Source organism: Orcinus orca, chromosome 14, assembly GCF_937001465.1.
Source record: "Orcinus orca chromosome 14, mOrcOrc1.1, whole genome shotgun sequence".
In the NCBI taxonomy this organism is placed as follows: domain Eukaryota; kingdom Metazoa; phylum Chordata; class Mammalia; order Artiodactyla; family Delphinidae; genus Orcinus; species Orcinus orca.
Genome location: NC_064572.1, coordinates 82,322,681 through 82,340,969, shown reverse-complemented (window position 1 = coordinate 82,340,969; position 18,289 = coordinate 82,322,681). Strand labels below are relative to the sequence as shown.

General features: G+C 46.8%; 1 protein-coding gene across 2 annotated transcripts in view; it reads left to right on the top strand.

Moving 5' to 3' along the window:
• CPXM2 (carboxypeptidase X, M14 family member 2) overlaps positions 1-18,289 on the top strand; it is a 156,100-nt gene that overhangs the window by 129,232 nt on the left and 8,579 nt on the right. The window lies entirely within an intron of this gene.

The following is an 18,289-nucleotide window of genomic DNA, read 5'->3' as shown; positions in this document are numbered from 1 at the left end:
CAGCCATAAAAAGGAAAGAAATACTCATCCATGCTACAGCATGGGTGAACATGGAAAACATTATGCTGAGTGAAAAAGGTTAGTCACAAAAGACCACATGTTGTATGATTATGTTTACATGAACTGTCTGGAATAGGCAAATCCACAGAGACAAAGCAGATTACTGGTTGCCCAGGGCTGCGGGGAGCGGGAGATTGGGTGCAGGTAACAGCTGAGGGGTATGGAGTTTCTTTGGGGGGTAGTGAACATGTTCCAAAATTGATCATGGTGATGGTTGGTTGCACATCTCTGAAAAACCATTGAATTGTACACTTTAACTGAGTGTATTATATGGTATAGACTATATTCAATAAAGCTGTTTTCAAAAAAACATGGTCTTGGGACTTCCCTGGTGGCGCAGTGGTTGAGAGTCCGCCTGCCGATGCAGGGGACACGGGTTCGTGCCCTGGTCTGGGAAGATCCCACATGCCGTGGAGCGGCTGGGCCCGTGAGCCATGGCCGCTGACCCTGCGCGTCTGGAGCCTGTGCTCCGCAACGCGAGAGGCCCCAACAGTGAGAGGCCCGCGTACGGCAAAAAAAAAAAAAAAAAAAAAAACCATGGTCTTACCAGATTAAATAAGCAGCATTTTCAAATATGACATTCCAGTCAAGACCTTGGTTGCATAAGTAATTTTTCCAATTATATTCTAGTAAAAAGGAGGCCAGTTTCCTAGTGAACCCATGCAGACAGCCATAGAGCCATTCGGAATAGGGAGAAGAGTGAGAGTTTCTGAATTCAGCTATTAAAAACGAAGGCATTTAAGTCTTTAATCCATTTGGAGTTTATTTTTGTGTATGGTGTTAGGTAGTGTTCTAATGGTACTGATGAACCTCGTTGCAGGGCAGGAATAAAGAGGTAGACACAGAGAATGGACTTGAGGACTTGGGGTGGGAGGGGGAAGCTGGGGCAAAGTGAGAGTAGCATCGACATATATACACTACCGAAGGTAAAATAGTTGGCTGGTGGGAAGCAGCAGCATAGCACAGGGAGATCAGCTCGGTGCTTTGTGACCACCTAGAGGGGTGGGCTAGGGAGGGTGGGAGGGAGATGCAAGAGGGAGGGATATGGGGACATGTGTATGCATACAGCTGATTGGCTTTCTTGTGCAACAGAACCTAACACAGTATTGTGAAGCTATTATACTCCAATAAAGATCTGTTAAAAAAAAAGGCAAATAAAATTCACTTTGTAAGTTTATTCTTATTAGCTCCCTCATGTTCTGGAATAAACTGACACTCTACTTCAGGACAGGTCTCAGGGGTCTGTGAGGACAGGACTCATTTAAAAATAATACTAAGATGCTATTAACATGCCATGCATTCACTGGTCTCTTCAAATGTGTCCATAAATAAGCATTTAAATAATTCTCAGTTTCAGACTCACAGACACAGAGAACAGACTCGTGGTTTCCAAGGGGGGAGGAGGGGTTGAGGAGGGATGCATTGGGAGTCTGGGGTGAGCAGATGCAAACTAGTATACAGAGGATGGATAAACAACAAGGTCCTACTGTATGGCACAGGGAACTGTATTCAATATCCTGTGATAAACCGTAACTTAAAGAATATGAAAGAGAATGTATATATACGTATAACTTAATCACTTTGCTGTACAGTAGAAATTAACACAACGTTGTACATCAACTGTACTTCAATAAAATAAATGTTTAAAAATTCTCAGTTTCAATTTCCGATTCAGAAAACATTGATAGCTAAAACTCTAAAGTCAAAAGCGCTTTGGGGTCCTCTGTCACTTTTATGAGGATAAAGATACTCAGAGACAAAAAAAATTTGAGACGTTGCTTTAGGGCAAAACTACTCTTTTCCTTGAAAAATAGGAGGATGTACTCAGTTGTATTTCCCTTCACTGTTGCTTCTGGTATAATCTTAACTGATTGTCGCAATTATAATTTTTAACCAAAGTAAGTAACTTCTCTTTCATCCAGCAAACAATGGGTTGGTTAATTGAGAACCACGTGACACACCAGCATTTTAGCAGCTAGCAGAGCTTGCGAATTGACATAACAAATTTCTATAGCCACATGCCTCCCTTAAGGAACCTCTAAAAGTAGTAAAAATGTACATGTTAATATGGCCCAATGAATGTAAAAATAAGAAGCAGAGGTCTATAGATGCAAAACTGCTTAGTCATCAACGTTTCAGCATTCATCTTGCTTAGAAATGATCTAGGCATCCAATGATTATCCTTTAGTTAATGCAATTTAATGGCAGTCCAAGGGTTTAAATTACTTAAAAAGCTTAGACATTATCTTCAAGCTGACACACTACAAAACATAATTACGGTTGAAATATAGAGATTGTCAGAATAATGATTCAATTTAGTTGAACACAAATTTACACTTTTCAGAGCCTTAAACATTAACTAGGAATAATGTTAGCTTCTTTGATAAGTAAAAGGGAGTAAGTCTAAAAAGAACACCTTTTCGGATAAAAGTCCCCTATTATACGTAGCATTAATCAATTAGAGAAGACATAGTGATTTTCAGTAAATCAAAATTATTAAACTCCTCTCATTTGCCAAAGATTTGCCTTAATTATATGGATTCCTAAAATGCTTCTAAGTTAGCTTCAGCTAACATATTTAAAGTTTTAGAAGTTTAAGGTCCTTATTTTCTGATAATTATAGGAAATAATTTCTATAAGAGTTTTTCTCTATAAACCAATCAGATCCTTGCACCTTTAATTTCAGAGACTTTGTAATTTAACTTATTAACAGCCTCTGAAGATAGGAAAACATCAAATACACAGTGAAAGGTAAAGTTCTTTCTGAGCTACAGATACACGAACATAGGTATCAACAGAGGACTTACAGCTTCAACGCTACCATCTTAGCCACTGTTCGCAAAAACTCACAGGTCCAAATAGCAAATTGCTCTTCTCTTTCCTGGTAGGCACGCAATTCTTACTCGATTTGAGTTCAAAATATACAAATGGCCGAACAAAAGACTGTGTATAGGTGAGCTCTTACTGCTAACAGCCAGCAATGGTCTTTCTAGGTACGGGGCTGCGCTCTAGCTTTGCGGTTCACTTCACTTGTATTTGCAGAGCCAGAATGGCCGGGGACACATGCTCCCCCGGGGCATCCCCTGGGCATCCCCTCCCCAGTGAGTGATGGATGTGAGTGTGCAAATACTCTGAACCCCTGATCCCTGAGCAGGACACTTCTGAGTTGACTGTACATTCTCCCCAGAAGTCCAAGCGGGGCGGGTCAAGGTCACCCCTGATGGGACTTGGCTTACGTCAGTCCTTACTTAGACTCCTTCATTCATGATCCAAGGTTTCCACATGCTTACCTCATTTTCCAGGACTTCCCAATAAATCCCTTCCACACAAATCCTCATCTCTAAGCTGCTTCTGGAGAACCCAGCCTAAGGGTTTGCTTAATATCCGCTTCCTGTTTAGTAACTGAACCCTGGGTATATTCAAGGGTCATTTTCAAGGGTTAATAATATGGACGGGAAAAGGCTGCGTTTCTAAATTGTCTTTGTATGTAGGGGTGGCACCACGTTTATAAGCTCTGGATGATGAGATGTAAGTGAGAATTCCAGGATGTGAGATTAAAAGGAGAGCCTGCCTTTTTGTTCTTTCTCCTTTCTCCTTCTGTCAGCCTGGAACAGAGACGTGAAGGCTGGCACTCCAGCAACCATTTAGGATATGGACCTCGAAGATGGAAACCAAGCATTGAGGATGGCAGAGCTGGGGCCTGGAGACACCAAAGTGCCACCGTATCAGTCCCCAGCTGTCTTCCTCTCGATGTTTCCCACCTACCTCGTTTCAGCCTCAGTTTTAGTTATGTGCAGCCGATCTTTAGCCTAACTGATGCAAGCTTCAAATTCAGGTCTCTCTGATGCAAAAGTTAGCATCTCCAACCCGTCAGCAACACTGAAGTCAGGAACATTTTTGCATATATTTATCTAATTTAGTCTCTGCCTAGGAACTTTAGAAACCAAAAGCCAAAATGCTGAACGGTGACTAAAAAGAATAACCGTGTTGCTGGGGGTATTTTCAGCTCCTGTGTTCAGATGTTCCATTATGCACTGAGGTCCTTTGTGGACAACCTCACCAAATCGCCTGCTATTTCTAAATGTTTCTCAAGCTGTCGCTGGGTACCACCTCCTAACTCAGCAGCCATTGGTAAGCATTCCGGAGTGGAAAAATGCTTCAGTATGCTGACCTTGATGGAACCATGGACGCTGCTGTGGTCACACTTCTGAGTGGGAACTTTCAGCCTGGTGAATCCGTGTCAGTGACCTTGGATAATTTTGCCTTTGCAGAGAATAGAAGCATACTATTTCAAAACATTGCTTCATACTTTCTAGCTGATCAATAAATAAGGAACTTTTCAAAATACTTCTTTTGGTTAGCAGAAAGGTAAGGAATACCTAAGGGTGTTTGCGTGCTTGTTCAGTTACTTCATAGGGGATTAAATGATCTGTGTTCTCCTAGAACCCTAGTAAAGCAATGTGTCCTGTTGTGAAGGGTTGGGCTTTGCGTCAGGTGGTAGAGGGGAGTGAGAAACTGAATATACAAATCGATGGCAGCCAGAGCATATATAAAAATAGGATTCTGACCCACGGTCTGCAGCAGCCAGCCCAGGAAACCAGCCTGCGCTAAGTCAGACTTGCAGGGAGTCAGAAAGCATTCTGACTCTCACATCTCTTGTGATAATTCAGGAAGCCAAACAATAACCCTGGTAACGATCTACCTCAAATGGCCAGGACTTGATCAATAATTGACACCTTCCCTAATTTCTGTCCCTGCTTCCAAGTTGGAACTAACCAGAGACAGTTCAGTATGTCCCCTAACCAATCGCATAGGATGCTCAGCTTCTAATTATTCCGCCTCCAGCCTCCCCAGGGCTACAGCCTCCAATCGGGGCACACCTGGAGCCTTCCCTGTTTCCCCTAAAGCTTTCTGTTCCTCTGCCTGCCTTTGAATCTCTGCCAAAATGCAAGAGATAGTGGCTGCCTCCCTCCTATAACCACCTCTGAATAAATAGCCCCTGCTTGTTCTCCCGTGAGGGGTCTTCACTGACTCCACAGGAGAGAGCCTGGGCATTACAAGGAGAGAGAGAAGATTTGATTTCAGACTGTCACTCGCTGCCTTGTTGACTCCAAGCAAGTCACTTGATTCTGCTTAGACTCGGTGTCCTCACCTCCGTAATGAGCCAGCATCGATGATGAGCATGCAGGGTCCCTTCAGTGATCCGAAAGGAGATGGTGAAACAAACATCTTGCCTGCGGCTGACTCGGGGGAGCAGGTTCGCAGAAAATAAGGGACATTTCTGCTTTATGAAAACCACTTCCTAGGAATCAATTCTATTAACTTTGGGTTTGTTTTTTTTTTCTTCTTTTTAAGGGAATACTGGATAAAAAAATTTTTCATTTACACGCCATTTTGTAGTTTACCAAGGACTTGCACAGCCATTATTTTATTTGCAACTCCCGGCAATACCCTGGGGGAAGTTCTTATCAGCTCCATTATGCAAATGAGGGAGTGAGGTCAGAGCACATTAAAGTTAACGGGGTGGTTGACCCACTAGTAAGGGCTGTACAGGGGAAGCTGTGCAGGGCTCTTACCCACCCTGCACACTTGTCGTACAAAAAGGCAAACCGAAAATGTTTGCTTGGCTTGTGGGACTGTTTGTTTAGGATTTACAGCCTTTGGACAATGGTATGTGGACTCCCACTCAGATCAGAGCTTCCCTCCACCGTGCTGTCAACTACTGGGCTTCCTCCACATGCAGACCCTTGGTTTGGTTCTTAGGGCCACTTTCTAGTCTATTCTCTGTGCCTGTTGTGCTGACACTCAGTGTTATCAATGCAACAGGGGTCATTTGGGATCAAGATGGGATGTGTGTGCTTTTGAGGGTTGTAAGGCCAGAGATGCAGAAATACACAGGTCCTTCCCTGTCAGTCACCTCCCCCCCCCACCCCCCAGAGGCCCCAAGAGGCTCCACGCAAGGGAGAATGAAGGTGGAGAAGGAGTCAAGGCCAGTCTATAAAGAGCTGAGCCCATGAAGCGTTCTCTGGTCAAAAAACAATCCCTGACCCACCCCCAACGGTGATGTCGGATGCAGGAATTTCACAAGGACTCACCACCCTGTACAATGAAAAGGGAATCCAAGTGAGGGCCTGCCTGTCTCCAGGCGCTGGGCCTGCTTAGGTCTGAGTAAGGGCTCGAGAGAGAGAGAACGAGGGTTCCTGCCTCGAAGATGGTTCCCTGCCCAGTGGGAAAACACAGACCAATGATTGTTGTGAGCTCTGGCCAAGCAAGTACCAGCCCAGGGGGATCTGGAAAGGAGAGGTTTGGGGTAGAGGCCTTGGGTTGGGTGAGATCAAAGTACCCGCCGTACCTCCTGGAGTTTTACGATGTAAAGGCATCCTGTACAGAAATGAAACACAACCATTCCAGTGACCCTGTGGCACGATCATACCTTCTCCCGTGAAGGAAATCTTGTTTCCTGCCCGTAGCAGTGTATTGTGGATTCCCTTGAAATGAAGGTTTGTCCTAAGAGAAGCTTTGCTGTCCAAAGCCTTTATTGAGTGTCTGCTGTGGTCCCATCCTGGTAGGCACCGGGACTGCAGCCTCATGGTCAGAGCACCGGCAGAAAAAGAGAGGCAAGAGCCAAAAAAAAAAGAAAAAAAAGGACTCTGACGGCAGTTTTATTTTACTTCTTTAAAATTACTTTTTATTGGAGTAGAGTTGCTTTACAGTGTTGTTTCAGGTGCACAGCAAAGTGAATCAGCTCGACGTATACATATGTCCCCTCTTTTCTGGATTTCCTTCCTATTTAGGTCACCACAGAGCATTGAGTAGAGTTCCCTGTGCTATACAGTAGGTTCTCATTAGTTGTCTGTTTTATAAAACATAGTAGCAATAGTGTATATGTGGCAATCCCAATCTCCCAATTCCTACCCCCCCTTTCCCCCTTGGTATCCATACATTTGTTCTCTTTGTCTGTGTCTCTATTTTTGCTTTGCAGATAAGATCATCCACACCATTTTTCTAGCTCCCACATATATGCATTAATATACGATATTTGTTTTTCTCTTTCTGACTTACTTCACTCTGTATGACACTCCCTAAGTCCATCCACATCTCTACAAATGACCCAGTTTTGTTCCTTTTTATGGCTGAGTAATATTCCATTGTATATATGTACCACATCATCTTTATCCATTCGTCTGTCGATGGTCATTTAGGTTGCTTCCATGTCCTGGCTATTGTAAATAGAGCTGCAGTGAACATTGTGGTCTGTGACTCTTTTTGAATTATGGTTTTCTCAGGGTATATGCCCAGTAGTGGGATTGCTGGGTCATGTGGTAATTCTATTTTTAGTTTTTGGAGGAACCTCCATACTGTTCTCCATAGTGGCTGTATCAATTTACATTCCCACCAACAGTGCAAGAGGGTTCCCTTTTCTCCACACTCTCTCCAGCATTTATTGTTTGTAGAATTTTTTGATGATGGCCATTCTGACCGGTGTGAGGTGATATTTCATTGTACTTTTGATTTGCATTTCTCTAATAATTAGTGATGTTGAGCATCTTTTCATGTGCCTCTAGGCCATCTGTATGTCTTCTTTGGAGAAATGTCTATTTAGGCCTTCTGCCCATTTCTGGATTGGGTTGTTTATTTTTTTGATATTGAGCTGCATGAGCTGCTTGTATATTTTGAAGATTAATCCTTCATCAGTTGCTTCATTTGCAAATACTTTCTCCCGTTCTGAGGGTTGTCTTTTCATCTTATTTATGGTTGATAGCAGTTTTAGAGGCAGGTCAATTCTCTTTGATGACTTGGGGTGGTGCAGGGCAGGAAAGGTGACCTTCAGCTGGATTTGGAAGATGAACTAGTCCACCCCGCAGACCGAGAGAGGAAGAGGAAGAACGGCCTCTCCGGGGAGAGGGAACAGTTTGTACAACGGCACAGACAGACACAAGGTGTTTTGTGTTTGAGGAGCTAGAAAAGGATCCCCCGTTAGAGAGGGAAAACAATCAGGTGAGGAGAGACAGATGATGGCAAGGAGGAAAGCAGAGCAGGATCGTGCCAGACCTCACGTGTCAGACTCGGTTTTGAGCAGAGCCCTGCGGGTGCTCCAGGACCGCGGAGAGCTCGGCAGAGGCCGCATATGCAATTCCAAGAAATATAAGAGAGCGGGAGCATGGCTTCGTGCTGAGAAGTAATGGAAACATTTCAGAGTGGTACCTTCTGTCTAAAAATGTGCATGTTAAGAGCTTCCCCGGTGGCGCAGTGGTTGAGAGTCCGCCTGCCGATGCAGGGGACGTGGGTTCGTGCCCCGGTCCGGGAAGATCCCACATGCCGCGGAGCGGCTGGGCCCATGAGCCATGGCTGCTGAGCCTGCGCGTCCGGAGCCTGTGCTCCGCAACGGGAGAGGCCACGGCAGTGGGAGGCCCGCGTACTGCAAAATAAATAAATAAATAAAAGTGTTCATGTTAAAAACGTTTTATTAATAAATGGAGTGGAAAAATTCTTTAGTTCTTAGGAAAGGAAGATAAATAGGCTTTTTTTTTTTTTAAATCAAGAAACTGGAGGACACACTTTAGGATTTAATTGTAAACCTAATTTTGGCGATTCTGGTCCCTTTGAAAGCATTGCTCAAGCACCAGCTTGCCTAGCGCTGTCCCCCAAGACAGCAGTGAAATGGGAAGATCGGTGTAATTATTCCATTTTACTGAGGGCCAGGTGAGGCCTGGGAATTGTCAGTAACTTGCCTAAGTTCTTTTCAGTGTATCGAGAAGCAGAAATTTTGAGGGAATAGCAATTAGTAAAAGGATAGATAATTAAAAGGTTTGCAAGATGGGAATTTGGAGCAGAAAAGGGTCCACAATGGGATATTTTGTCTAACTCTATGCCTTGGTTTGGGGTTCCCTGAAAGTAATGTCTGAGTCAAGAACTTGGGTGCAGGGAGTTTATTAGGGGGGTGATCCCAGGGAACAGGAGTGAGGAAGCCGGGGAGGTGATGCAGGAAGGAGAGGCCAAGACAAGGTTGCTGCCGTTGTCAGTGGCGGTTCATGCCCCCAGCATCTTTGAGAAGCAGGTGGATGCCTCCCGCTGTTATCCACATGAGGGACAGGAAGCTGAAGCTGGTGTGAGGGCTGGTGGGCTCCTGGGTATCAGAGAAGGGCCCGAGTGTGAGATGCAAGCAACACAGAGCCTTGAGGTGGACACTGCCCACAGGAAGTCAGTGTGAAGCTCAGATGACAGGTGGACCCAGGGGCACTGGTGCTGGTCGCCAAACGCACCTGCAACCGGAGAAAGGCAACCCCGGGAAACTGACTCATGCATGTGAGGACTGAGTGGAAGATGCTCTGAACTCACCACCTTGATGCCCTGCACTAGTGAGGACCCCAGTGATCTCTGCCCCCTCACCTCCCTGATACGCTGTTGGTTGCAAGGAATCCTGGACCACAGGTAACTGGAGGACAGCAAGTGAACTGAAGTCGGGCTGAACATTTCTATTCATTGACTCATTTACTTAACAGATTGACTGAAGCCTACTGTTCCCCAAGCACTGTGCTGAGGCCAGGGGTACAGCGGGGGAGGAAATGTTACCAAATTTGGTCCAGCTGCTTGCCACTTGAAAATCAAAGAGAGAGGTGGGGGGAGGGACAGATGTTGGTAGAAAGTTGCTTTTATTGTTTTTTTAAAATTTTATTTTGTTTGCATTGCCTTTCCACCTTTTTTTTTTTCTGCGGTACGTGGGCCTCTCACTGTTGTGGCCTCTCCCGTTGCGGAGCACAGGCTCCGGACGTGCAGGCTCAGTGGCCATGGCTCACGGGCCCAGCCGCTCCGTGGCATGTGGGATCTTCCTGGACCAGGGCATGAACCCGTGTCCCCTGCATCGGCAGGCAGACTCTCAAACACTGCGCCACCAGGGAAGCCCCTCCATCTTTTTTTTTTATATAAATTTATTTATTTTATATAGTTATTTATGGCTCATTGGGTCTTCAATACTGTGCATGGGCTTTCTCTAGTTGCGGCAAGCGGGGGCTGCTCTTCGTTGCAGCACGCGGGCTTCTCATTGTGGTGGCCTCTCTTGTTGTGGAGCATGAGCTCTAGGCACGCAGGCTTCAGTAGTTGTGGCTCGGGGGCTCAGTAGTTGTGGCTTGCAAGCCCTAGAGCGCAGGCTCAGTAGTTGTGGCTCACAGGCTTAGTTGCTCTGCGGCATGTGGGATCTTCCCGGACCAGGGCTCCAAACCGTGTCCCTTGCATTGGCAGGCGGATTCTTAACCACTGCGCCACCAGGGAGGCCCAGAAAGTTGCTTTTAATTAGAATGCTGGCAACCTGGGGGAGATGGTGGACTCGGTGTCCCCCAGAAACCACCTCTGAAGATCTTGCTCGGCCATGACAGTTTTCAAAAGGAAAAAGGGAAGTAATCTCAGTTAATCATTGAGATGGGGGGTCAGAGTCGTGGCCCTCCCCCACTGCATGCAGGCTTGTCGATTCCTCGTGATCTTTCTTTAGATGCTGTCTTTTTCACAGTTTGTTCACGAGATTACTGAAGGGGAAGCTGGGGAAGAGACCTTGTCATCTGTTAATTACTTAGTTTTCATTTCTACTTCTTCGATCTATGGAAAGAACCAACAGATTAGGCAAGGTGTACCATGTGATCAAAAGATTTGAGTGGTGTGCTAGGGCCGGAGACGAGTATAGCATGGGGCTGCCTGGTTTAAAGTTAGTGGCAGGACAAAGGGGAGGGCCCTGTAGAGGCCTCTTTCCTGCCAAGAGCTGCTTTCTGTCCTTATGGAAATGGCACTTTCAGGGTGTTCTTAGTGGTGCCCTAGTGGGTTTGCTGTGGCTTACAGACCATCCATGAGCTCACAGGTGCAGGAAATCAGGTGAGGTAATTCCTTGTCAAATGTACGGATGCGCTAGGCTAATTTGCAGGTCAAAGTCACGCAGGAAGGACACGTGGAAAAAGGTCTACAGGATGTAAACATCTTGGTCCAAGTAAGTGGATTTCTGGAGGGAGAGAGGAGGCCAGTAAATCTGAAGCCTTCCTGAAGGGATACGGGGTGGGGGGGTGGTGAGATTAGGAGATGGGTGTCCTCTAACTGCGGAGGAATAAGATGTTCTGGGAAAAACACACACCCCACCCCTAGGAGGTCCAGCTAAGCTGGTGGTGTCAGGGAGGGGGAAATTCCCCTCTGCTGTACTAGGTCCTCCTGGCGGGTCTAAGAATTAAATTGCCATGAGATGGATTAACAGGAGAAAATCACACCAAAGTTTAATAACACATGTACGTGGGAGAGGCCCAGGACAGCTAAGTCACCGAAATGGCTGCAACCCTCACCTTGGATGTCATCTTCAGCTAAAAACAAAAGAGGACGTTAGGAGTAGTGGTTTGTGACTTCAAAAAGCAGGAAGGCAATACGCCTGGAGACAGAAAAGCAAATATTTGGTGAATAAATGTTTGCCGGCCCCGCAGAGACAATGGACACAGAGTGGACGCTGATCTGTAGGCCGTGTTCTCCCACCACACCCAGCCCGTGTTCCCTGCAGACATCTCTGGTGATTGCTTTATTCTGGAAACAGGCCCTCTGGTGCTTCCAAGCCAATCCTTGCTTTCCGCTCGTTAGATAGGACTGAAGTCAAGGCCATGACTCATCAAGGCTGCCATGGATCTCCCCCATCTATCCCACCCATATTCAGGCCACGTCTCTTTGAACCGAGCTGAGTAAATCCATTAGCTTTAGCCAAAAAACAAAAAACCCAGGTGCTGTTACAACATTTTAAAAGCTTGCCTTCAGGGCTTCCCTGGTGGCGCAGTGGTTGAGAGTCCACCTGCCGATGCAGGGGACGTGGGATCGTGCCCCGGTCCGGGAGGATCCCACATGCCATGGAGCGGCTGGGCCCGTGAGCCATGGCCGCTGAGCCTGTGCGTCCGGAGCCTGTGCTCCGCAACGGGAGAGGCCACAACAGTGAGAGGCCCACGTACCGCCAAAAACAAAAACAAAAGCTTGTCTTCAGGCAGGATTCTCTTGTACTCTTAAGGGTCTTCACGAAAAAAACCCTCTACTTCCCCGTTGTGCTAGTGGGAAGAAAGCCTAAGTCATCATTTTCTCAGGAGCGGAGCCTATGCTACCATTTATTAATTGGTTATACTTTTGGGGGCTAAGCATGGCATTTTTCTGTACATTGGAAATGGATTCAAAGATGTGACAATTGTCCCAACTGGTGCCTGTCAGACATAGAGAGGATTTGTCCAGCGTGGTTTAACCAACCAAAGGTTATAATTAGCTAAGTGTTAGTCCTTGCCTGTTTACGTATCTTTACAATATACGTAAGCCGGCAAGTATCCTATGCTTCATGTAACGTTTATATCCTAATATCCTCATGAAAAAGAAATGTACCTTCTGTGGGAAGAAAAATGTGGTCGACAGTAGCTGTGACCCGAAAAGAAACTGTGTGTTCTCCTGGGGATGCGTCAATCTACTGAAAAATTAACGCTATCAGCTTACACACTTAAGTTACTGTCAATCACCCCACTCAGCATAAATGCCAGAGGCTGATTTACATTCTTGTTTCTGACGTGAGTTCTGGGTGTAACATTTATCAGGAAATAGAAAATAAGTGTAGGCGAGAGAAATGGGAGTTTCTTCTAGGGGTTCCTGTAGCTGTCACCACTTGCCAATTTCCAGCCTCCACACGACGAGGAGTTGCCCTCCTGAACCCCAGAGCCCCTGGAGAACTAGGTATTAGTGCAAGGCCAGGTCAGAGAGTCATTTCTACAAATCCCCACGCACTCCCTGAAAGGCGAATCCCTCGCCCGTCTTAGCGGGGCTCCTGGGGCCACGCAGCAGTTTGTGAGAGGAGGCACCATCTTTCTCTTCTTCAAGCTGAGCCTCAGGCACAGGGGCATGAAAAGGGTGTGCCAGCCCAGGAATGGCATCCTTCACGCCCAGCCCCTGGGAACAGCCAGCATCACTGAGCCACCGGCGGAAATGCAGCCCTCCCATTTTCTGATTATAGGCTGTTTCACAGGGTCATGGGGCTTCCTTGCCTTAAGATTCTTTAAAGAAAGATTTGAATTAGGACTTCCCAATCTCCATCTTCTATTTGAAGTCCTTCTTTAGGAAAAGTGGTCTCTGGGCCAGCCCCAGACCCTCTTCCGCATGGTCTGGGGTTAATCGGGCCCACGCAGGCCTACCTTTCCAAGCCCGAGAGTGTGGCTGTACCAGCCCGTGCGGGGCGCAGGGTGGGGTGGAGGGGACAGGCCTCCTGGGAGGCTGGGGGGACCCTCAGGGAGAAGGAGGTCTGGGGGGAGGCAGGGCCTTGCTGTAACAACTGCCACCCTTCTCCTACCAGCAGAAAGGCTGCGGTCACTCCTCACAGGACCCGCGTGCCCTAACCGGCTTCCCAGGCGGTGATTTGCGAGAGGAGACGCCATCTTGCTTTCATTCAAGCTCAGACGCAGGACGGGGTGGCGGCTGGGTGTGCCAGGCCGGTAACAGGGCATCTGTAGCGTGTACTCCCAGCCCGGAATTACCGAGCACCACACGGAGAGGTGGCCCAGAGTTACTAGCTCTGCTAGGTTTTCAAGAAAAGCCAGAAATTGGGATTGTTATGGGAGTTACATGTTGGTCACTAATTCAAATAAAAATAATGGCTGGGGTTTGTGGGCACGAGTTTGTAACTTCTGATTTGACCTAAAGCTCTGCTAAAGTTTCCTTTCCTTTCCTTTGCTCTTTCCCACCCCACCTCCAAACACCCAGTGCATAGAACCTCTAAGATCCTACCGATAACTCTGGAAAACAAGGAGTACCTTTATTTCAACTTTTAGAGTCTGATCCAATCTCTTCAAAGCATTTAACTCAATTACAGCCTAAGCCCCTCCCCAAAACTGGCTGTCAGTGGGGAACATGAGCTCTAAGAAGAGGTGAGGTTACCAAGATCACATTTTGGGTGATTTTTTACTAACCTTTTGGGGGAACAAGTAATATTGTTTCTAAGCGATTCAAATAAAGGAACTTCTGTCTTCTAAACTTGTTTGTAACTGCCACTGTCTACCAGTCCTCCAAAGAAAAAGCTGTATTCTATATTTCTCAGGATTTTTTTTCCTTTTATGTCCTAGAAAAGCTCGATAAGATGCTACATGTTGCTTCTGCCTAATTCTTCTCTCCTGGCAGGGATGCAGGAAGGAAAAGTGTTCCCCTGGGGCCAGGAAAGGGAGTAGGAGAGAGGCCCCTCACAGAGTTGTGGCTCCTGGCACCAAAAATGACTCTGAGGGAAAGGGACAGAGACGGGGATGGCTGCTCAAAATGGCCTGGCAAAGTAGAAGGACTTGGGATATTGGGGGTTGAAGTGAGGTGCAAGCAGGGGAGGGGAAGTAGCGTTGGTTATGGGGTGGAGAAGAGGAGAGAACTGACAGCTGGGAGTGGTCTGAGTGTAAGTGGAGGTCCTGTATAGGAAAGGGGTTTGATTTGTTCCTTCTTGACTTTGCTTCTCAAGGGTAGCTCCATTTGAAGGGGGTACGTAGGGTCATCCTCATGATAGAAGTCAGGGCTCTTTCAATTGCAAGTGATAGAAACACAACTGAAATGGGCTTAAGATATGAAGGAATTCATTCGATGCAGCTGAAACTTCAAGGAGTGAGTGGACATCAGGCATAGTTGGATCTGGGTGCAGATGATGTCATGGGAAATCTTTCTTCATACCTTGTCTCCGATTTTCTCTGAAGTTGCTTCATGGTGGGAGGGTTCTCAACATATTTTGTCGGGGATAAGCCTTAGCAGTACCAGACCATCCTACCAGCTCAACACAGGAGAGGAGAGCTCCTTCCCCTAATAATTCCAAGAAATCTTTTTGGATTGACAGTGGTTCTTCAAATTTGGGTTGTGCCTAGGAAAAACACGCTGTTTTCCTTTACCCTCACACTGAATACTTCTGACTCCAGGTGTGGGTTTTTTTTTCCCATGCCAGCCAATCCTCTGACACCAGCTAGATGTCTTACAATTCAGTTCAGTTCTGACACTATCTACCCGCAGTTAAGGCTCAGTCCACAAAACTGCCCGCACTTCAGAGGCCAGTCACAAGTCCCAGGTTGTCCTCCGCACTTCTGACCGACTGGCTATAATTTGGGGTTCCCACGGCCTCCTCTTTCTATTTGATAATTTGCTAGAATAGCTCACAGAACTCAGGGAAACATTTAGTTATGTTCACCAGTTTATTACATCACAAAATACATGATAAAGGATACAGATAAACAACCAGATAAAGAGATACATAAGGAGAGGTCTGGAAGGGTCCCGGTTACAAGAGCTCCTGTCCCTGTGGAGTTGGGGTGCCCCACCCTTCTAGCACGTGGATGTGCTCACTGACCTGGAAGCTCTCTGAACCCCATGCTTTAGTGATTTTTATGGAGGCTTCATCACATAGGCATGATCAATTATTAACTCCACTTCCAGCCCCTCTCCCCTCTGTGGAGAATCGGGGGTGGGGCTGAAAGTCCCAAGCTTCTAATCATGGCTTCATCTTTCCAGTGAGCAGTCCCCATCCAGAAGCCCACCCAGAGTCACCTCATAAAAACGAAAGGTGGGGCTTCCCTGGTGGCGCAGTGGTTGAGAGTCCGCCTGCCGATGCAGGGGACACGGGTTCGTGCCCCGGTCCGGGAAGATCCCACATGCCGCGGAGCGTCTGGGCCCGTGAGCCATGGCCGCTGAGCCTGCGCGTCCAGAGCCTGTGTTCCGCAATGGGAGAGGCCACAGCAGTGAGAGGCCTGCGTACTGCAAAAAAAAAAACAAAAAAAAAACGAAAGGTGCTCCTTTCACCCAGGAAGTTCCAAGGGATTTAGGAACTCTGTGTGTCAGGAACCAGGGTCATAGACCAAATATTAGCAGGAACGGAGAGCAAAGACACACGCATATAAATATAAATAATATAAGTATAAATATAAATATATATTCTTATTATTTCACAGGGGGACATGCCCATCTCTGACCCAATGTCTTTGGCACAGGGGATGCAGTGCTCCAAGTGGCTGGGCCTGGGTCACATGTCCACCTCCAGGGCCGGGGGGAGGGGATCACGCCCATTTTAAGAACATGGTTGGAGAATGGGGGAGAGGGTGGTTCTACAAAGGGCAGTCGGGTTGTTCCCAGAAAAAGAGGATGGCTGGGCTGCAGAAGCAACCTGTCAGCCCTGTGAAGACGGTGATTCTTGCAGCCTTGTGGACTGCTCTAACCCTGGTGCGTGTGGAATGTGTGTCTACTCTGCTGGCCGTGCCCTTGCCTGGGAGCAGGAACCCGTGATCTGGTCTTCGCAACATCTTGTAGGTGATCTTGATAAAACCATCTTACATCATTGGGCCTCTGTGTTCCCTTCAAGCACTAAGGTTGTCTCTGAGTCTGATTCATAAGATTCCACAAGCCCCACGAGGAAATGTGTCTCCCTGACAGGTGTACCCCGTGCCTGTGCTGTATGGGGGATGTTTGGGGGGAATACACGTATAAGCCCCCAAGTCAACTACACTCTGTGAATTGGAATAGCCCCCATGTTGGGTCTACAGGAACAGTGTCTGTAGACAGGTACCACCGCCCACCTTTTCTCCCTGCTAGCCCCGCTTATGATCTGGGGAAGTCCCTTTCCCCCCTGACATTTAAGGGCTCTGGAGGACATGCTGTTTTGGGAGAAGAGGGAAGCAGGGCCTTGGGGACAACTGGATGTGCAGGGAACCAGCTCAGATGACACATTTCTTTGGTTTTCGTCTTGCTTGCTACTCCAATTCACAGATGCACCTTATTAGCTTGTATTTTCCAAATCCCCTCAATCTACTGATGAGCCTTTGCATGGCCAGTGGAATGTCCTTCCTGACTGACAAAATGGGAGGAAGAGAAGAAACTCTTGAACCTGTAATAGCACATTTCTGCCATCAAAACTCAGGCTGTGGGTTTTCTTTTTTAATGAAGAATTTCTGTATAAAACTGTACTGTGCAATCTCGAGATGACTCTAACTCTGGATTGGGGTACAGAAGGGCTGAACATGGATATCATTTGAGGGTCTTGTGAAGGACAATAGCACAGTCCTGAGTGGTAATGTAGGTCATCCTGTTAACCTGCTGATTTCTCTTCTCATCTCCTGACCCTGAACCTGACCAAAGGTAGATTCAGTTTTAGAAACTGGAGACATGACTTTGCACAATCCCCATGGAAATGTCTTGGCAGTGTTACAGAATTCCTGGAGTCAGTTATTCTAGGGCAGGGAGATCTGGCATTACCTGTGCTTTGGAACCAGCTGATCCCCAGGTGAGCCTGGGGCTCAGGTAGTTTTGGGGTGACCACAAGACAGTCTGGGTGCCACGTTTGTTTTCAGCCAAAAGCCACAGTCCAGGAAGACTGAAGAGAGGCTACCAGCTGGACCAGAGTTCCTAGGAGCAAATGGACCTAACTTGGGGTCCCTGAGCAGGAGAGTCTGACTGTTGCTGAGCACCCAGAGGACCCCCACCCCCTGCCGTGCCCTCGGCTGGCTTGAAATGATTGCATGAGAGAGCCAGCCCATAGCTAAAAGTCCCCATAACACACTCTGTTATCCCACTCCAGCAGCTCAGGTGCAGGCAGCCCGACCAAAGACCTAGGGACTCTTTGCTATGCCCCCAAGTTCCTGCTTCCCTTTTCCTGCAGAAACCCCTCCACCAACCTTCAGCCACCCCTCACTGTATCCTCCACTCCTGCCTTCCTACCTACTGTGGTCTCTTCACATGAAACTACCTCCTTTTTCTATGTTAATCATGAACCCCCCTCTCCCCTCCCCCACCCCGGGAGAATTTGGTTTATACCAGTGACTTTTATCCATTTCATGACAGAAACCTCCCTGAGGTACAGTGGAATGGTTGAGTTTGAATTTAGATTTGCCACTTAGTTAGTCTAAGACCCTAACCTCTATGAGCTGAAATTTTTCATCTTTTAAATGGGGATCATAATACCAACATTTCCAGACTGTTAAAAGATGAAATATAATAATTTTTAGAAAGTGCTTGACACATACAAAATGCTTAGTAATGACTGTGAATTCTCTTATAAGAGAAAGATATCTACGGAAAATTCATCTATATTGTGTATGGTGTAATACTGATTAAAATATTGGTGTCTATAAAAGCAGTGGTGCTTTGAAACGATGGTGCCCCTTTACCTCCTATTATACTTGTGTTTCTCCACAGTCCCTCCTGACACTTCCAGACTAAGCGAATTGTTGTTAACTTTTCTTTCCCT